The sequence below is a fragment of the Lissotriton helveticus genome, chromosome 8, assembly GCF_964261635.1.
Source record: "Lissotriton helveticus chromosome 8, aLisHel1.1, whole genome shotgun sequence".
NCBI classification, from domain to species: domain Eukaryota; kingdom Metazoa; phylum Chordata; class Amphibia; order Caudata; family Salamandridae; genus Lissotriton; species Lissotriton helveticus.
The window spans coordinates 1503558770-1503565072 of NC_136069.1; positions in this window are offsets into that span (position 1 = coordinate 1503558770).

A 6303-nucleotide genomic window follows, 5' to 3' on the forward strand; every position below is an offset into this window, starting at 1 on the left:
TATCTCTTTTCAAAAACGCAACTGATAGGAACACTATTTTACATCATAATAGTGCCCATCCGAGAAATCTTAAAGCCAACTTGCCTTTTGGCCAATTACTTCGCATTCGACGCAATTGTTCGGACATGGATGACTATGAAAAACATGGTCAACATTTTTGTTCTGACATGCGCCAAAGGGGATATCCTAAAAAGCTTCTTAAGCATTCCTTCAAGAGAGCAAAGTACACACCTCGAGAATGCTTATTGCAAGCCAAGATACGTACCCCACTGGATAGACTTGTGTGTGTCACGACATTTTGCCCTGACACACACAAACTCAGGCAAGCTGTACTCAAGAATTGGCACCTGTTGGAAGGACTTGATTGTCCTTTCCCCAGGCCCATTTTTGCATACAAAAAGAACCGAAGTATTGGCCAACAATTGGTCCGAGCGGACATTGCTCTACAAAAACCAAGAAGCGATTTGATGGCCCAGTGGAAACTCAAACCCATTGAGGGCCACCACAAGTGCGGAAACTGTGTCGCTTGTCCAAACACAATTGAGGGCAAAGAATTCATCCACCGAGGGACCAAATGGTCGCACAACGAATTTTCAAATTGTCGTACAAAAAATGTAGTTTATGTGATTCAGTGCCCTTGTTCCAAGATTTACGTTGGAAAGACGAACCAGCAGATTAATCATCGAATCAGCCAGCATCGCTCCAGAATTAAAAAGAAAGTGACGGTGGCACCCATGGTGCAACATTTCCTAGAAAAGGGACATACTGAACAAGACTTCAGATGGTCTGTTCTTCATGTAGTACATTCCAAAAAGAACCTCCAATACGTGGATCGTGTCTTGCTTCAGAAAGAAGCATACTTAATTTTAAAATTCAATAGTGCCCAGACAGGATTAAACACCTTGTCTGAGGTAACACGCCTGTAAGACTACTATTGCAATGAGAGACTTGGTGTTCCATGTGACTTCCGGGAGTGGTCTAAGAGTCTTTTCCTCAGATTCTGTTAATTCATGACACCGAGGGCTGGGGGTATATATTAACAAAACACAATCTTTTGCAAATAGTTGTGTGCTTCATCCCAATATTAAATCATTTTGCCGATATTTTCGCTCTGCATGTGACTACTAGAACTTTAAACGTTAAGTCACACAAGGTCCCAACGCTTACATTGCACATCCAAGGGCCCATTAGTTTCACGAAACTACCAAGTCCAGAATGCACTGGTTTCCCAAACCATTATAACCAATCATGAGCAGCCTGCCGGCCATGTTTGATTCAGTGTGAGATCATTCGGGTCTGAGACGGCACGGATTCAAACGGTAAGAGGCTCCTTTCCCCTGCATTTAGTTTCTGATGCTTCGTGTAAAGCCGTCTAGAAGCTGATTAGATTCTGCCCTCTTTCCATTGCGCTAGGTTCGGGCGAGCGGAGAGATTTCCAATAATTTATGGGCCAGCTACGTTCCAACAAAAAGGTAGGCACGCCTTTGCGTCTTCATTCAAATAATTTAAGTGGCGTTTGAGACACCACTGACACATATTTTATACATGTTTCCCAAAACAGAGTAAGCGGCACATGGTCACAACCTATTTAAAGTTCGGCCGCGAGACGGCAGATTTCAGGTTAGTTCCTTTGATTTCAATATGTTTGAACAATTCATACTTTGACAGACAGCGCCAAATTGATATGCGCGTCCATCTGTTTTCATTAGGTACCACCTCCCCGCCCTAAAAACAAATTCCTCGGTGTCCTAGATTCTTTAAGAACACGACGCCCTCGTCACATGACCCTCATCTGGTATGTACAGATGGTAAATATACATTTGAGAGACTAGGAGAGGTAATCACGCAGTGCAAGTCCAGTAATTAGCTTTCTTCTTTACATCCTACAGATATAAAGAATTAAAGCCCTGATGAGAGACCAGGGACATTTGTCCTGGCCTTGAAACGCGTCGGCAATAGTGTACGATGGAACAGAATCCGAGTAGTAATAATAACTAGGACCTAACAGTCCAGAGATTTGTTTTGCCTGTCATTCATTTGGCAAAGTTCCATGTACATTAGAACATTCATTTATTGTTCTCAATATATGTATTTGTGTTTTTGGTATAATGTTTTGTATTTTTTGTAGTATGTTTTGATGTTGATTCATTTGATGCATAATTTTTTGTGATTTTTGTACATAAAGTGTTTAAGTATTGAATGTACAGTGTTCGTTTTCTGCTATTAAAATTGAAAAATTGTTGATAAATTATAAAGTAAATGGCAATAAATGAATTTGCCTGGTTTGGATTGAATGCATATTTTTCCATTCCTTAAAGTTGATTCAAAATAATTGTGTTTGGGGCATTTTGTTGTCTATCGATATTATATGGTCCAGCCTCAATCACTTACAAGGACCTACCTCCTTAGGGTCACAATCCAAAGAATGGCCAGCACAGTGAGTATCTAGAAGAACCTTTTGGTCCAGGGCAAAATTAGCCAGTGCATCCTTAAATGAGGCTACCTTGGGGTCGAAAGTTTTCTCCAAGTGTAAATTAAAATCTCCCAGAATGGTATAGTCAGGACCTGTTACACTGGATTCTAAGAAAGGACTTAGTAACTCAATCAATGGAATTTTGGCACTGGGAGGTCTATAGATTAATAGGCCATTAAACGTATAGTTGTTAGTGATCTTGATCTGAAAGATCAGTGTTTCACAGTCCGGATTGCTACCTTTTTCCGAACTCTTGATCCTAAGCCCATCTCTAGCTATAATTGCTAATCCCCCCCCCCACGTTTCTCTTTTCTGTCCGCTCTACAAATGGAGAAACTATCTGGAATTGCCAAGGTCAGATCAGCATCAGATGCTTCATCTGCCCAGGTTTCCGTAATAAACAGTAGGTCAAGGTATTGGCTTTCGATCAGTTCCGCCGTGTGAGTATTGTGATTAACCAGCGACCTGGCATTTATTAAACCTGCCTTAATGATGGTGAGTCTGCAATCTGATATCTTGGACTGTTTGTGGGGCGAGATTGACTCCCCAATAGATGAGAACGCAAAGGCGCGAGAGCAGCCCGGACAGTTTTTACATTCCTTGTGCAACTCGATAAGAGGGCAAGAATTCTTGTTTGAAAAGTTGCTAAGTCTGTATGATAGCATTATGGTTGGATGCCACTTTCAATGTTAAATCTCTTTCTAACATGCACTCGATCTCCTCTCTGGCTACTGGTGCAAGATTTTTTCAAATCTAAGTGAATCAAAAATACTTTAAGGCTTGATCAATCCACAATACTGAGTTATAAGGATCACTGCTAATTAGGCTAATTGGAGACATGGTTTGATTGAGAATCTAGCCTTTTGAGAGAGTACCAGAAAAATACTCTGCACTACCCCATGTAAAGTCATTTGTTAGTTCATAACACGAATACAAATGTTTGCCTGACACAACACCCTGTACAGTCTGGGCTGAAGAAGCACCAATGAGATGTGGATCATTGTGCCTTTACATTTTTTTTATCTCCACCCTAAGCGATCTTGCTTCCTTTCAGTCTGTAGGTCTCCATTAGCCCCTGCAGAACCTCCTGCCCAACCTTTTATTGATGCTGTGGTTACTTTTCCTGCGTGAGCTCCACATCCTTTAGAGCTTTGTTATCCATGTATTCCTCTTCCCACTGCACACATGTCCACCTTTAAAACTGGTGTGGTCCCCTGTGGTTTTGCATGCAGCACTGCTCTCCTCACAGCTCTGCTCAAGCCTCCATTGTGGCCTGCACATGCTATTGCTCCCTATCTGGGATACATTTACCCTTGCAACTCTTCAGTCCCTCATGAGTAATCCATAGCCAGATAACACATCCATTCTTATGTGGTTTGGGTGTCATTTTAGATTGGGCACAATACCAATTGGGTGTGCACAAGTTGACTGCGCCTTTTAAAAAGAAAACAATCATTTTCTGTGTTTCGGACGGTTGGCCGCAATAGCTTTGCCCCTGTTTACACTACCTATTTTTATTATAAGAGCTATATTAGTGAATTTATTTTTAAAAAGTATAAAAGGGACACTAAGATTATCTGCAGCATTATAACTGTCAGCCCTGAGAAGACTTTCATCAAAACTGTCTAAAGGCTAGGTCTTCTCACCCCTTTGTGGTTAACAGAACTGATGCTATTCCCTGCTGCCTTGCTCTGTGCTCATGCGGTGTGCCTTAACAATATCCTAGATTTTGCTTAATCCTGTCAGGAGCCTCTTCTGCATACCCGTCTGCTAATCTCCTTTCTTCAATGGCTGAGGTTTGAGGTCCGGTTTAAAATGTGGTCTTACTCACTGGTGAGTTGGTGCTCATCTATCCAAACACTCTTCATTAATGTACAGTGCTTCTCCTGGAGGGCTCCCATCTTCAACATGGCCTCTCTTCCTTGAATCATCTGGCTTTCCAACAGGATGCTCAAGAGCAAATCAATTGATAGGTGCCCACATATAGGCCCGGAATGGCAGCAGGATCTTCAGACCATCATACATATTGTTATCAAAGGAGATGTCACTCAAAAGGACTCAGTTGATTATTGTGGCCTTACACCCACTGGTGAAATAGGAGCTCACTCAGGAATTCCTTGCATATCAATTCCTCCGAATAGAATGTCTTTATAGCTCTTATGTGACCAAGTCTCGAGCCTCAGGCCAAGCAAAATGCTGTATCCTTACAAATGGATATCACTGTGGAATTTGTCAATTGCCAGATGGTCCATTGTGGTGAAATTCCATGATAAACCATGGTGAAATTATTACTCATAAATTATTAACATTCTGTATTAGACTTGTGCTAATATAAGATGTGTTTTAACAATTTGCTAAGGTTTGTGAATAAACCATTAACATTATTAATTATTCTGAAAAGTAATTCAGAAGTTAATTTTCTTTGCGTACTTGGAATAATTCTTAAGAGTGAACCAGCATCCTTCGCAGCATCCCTCCCATCTTTCTGAGCTAAGAAGACTTGCTTTGGCAGGCATCCAAGATTATTGAAAGCATGTACAGCTGCCAATATTTTGGAAGCAGAGGACGATCTCAGGCAAACATCTGGAGTGGAAAGTATTCCATGAAAACCATTGCCTTTAGAAGCTCCGGCCATACAGTCTGAAGCTTAATAGAATACTGCTGGCCTAAAGCTAGAGGAGCACAGCATATAAATCAAGTTTGAAGCTTTCAGTTTGCCTGGATGTCCAAATCTGAAACAGATTACTCAGTTGCATATCTCATGAGACTCATACCGGCTCTCTTATAGGATGTGAAATATCTTGAATAAAAGACCCCTGTGAAGCATACCAGCATTCACTTCTACAATTAATAAAGATATGCATATGTGTGTCTTTTAGTATTCTTTCCTTGATTTAGTAAAATTACTTACCAATTGCTAGACTAGGGTTTAGTAAGATTAGGAAATAGTGTTCATCAAATGATGTTACAATCAGGGTCTAAAACGTTTTCCACATCCTCTCTCTAAAAAAGGGGCTCTTTTGGGGTGAATCTCATGGATTTTACTTGGAATTACCATGTACCTTTTTTCTTCAGTTGCCACCCCAGTACAGAAGCAGCTGCACTGGACACCTTTCTCTAGGGTTGGTCCAGAATCTGCCCTTATGTCTTTTGTGCTCTTCAAAATAATCCTCTAAACAGGGTGAGATCCCTGAAGGTTGATTTTGTAGCAGGGTCTCTTATATCGCAAATCTTATCATAGTGAGCTCAGGGCACTCATTCCTTTTGCCTAAAATAATTAATATGAACCACCTCTTGTTGCTTGTAACACTATTTTATTTTTGTATTTCTTTTTATTGAAACTTTTAACAACATAAACAAAAAGAAATAATCAAGGCAGTACAGGCAATCGAATGGCGAAGCGTCCTGCGGGGAGGAAACCATGAGATCATAATACAATCATTGACATTGCAGGATGGGAGGATTGAGGGATACAGCGAGTCCAGAGACAATCAAAGCAACATGGTAGCAGGAATGTCGGGTCAAGGGGAGGGAGGGTCCGCCACCAGTTGTGTGAAGGGGGGTGTACATATATCTCCCCGGTAGGAGTTCCATTGACCCCAAATCTTACCCCACCTGCAGGGCTTGCCACGGGCCACATACACCGTCTTCTCCCTGAACATACACCAGTCCATATTCTCCTTCCATGCCAGAACTGTGGGTGGCCTCTGGGAGCCCCACAACTGGGCGATATCGCTCTTAGCGATCATATTGCCAAGGGTCACCCACTGAGTCTGTGACAAATCATAGTCATTCGGTTCCCACACATTCAACAAGCATCGTCTAGCTTC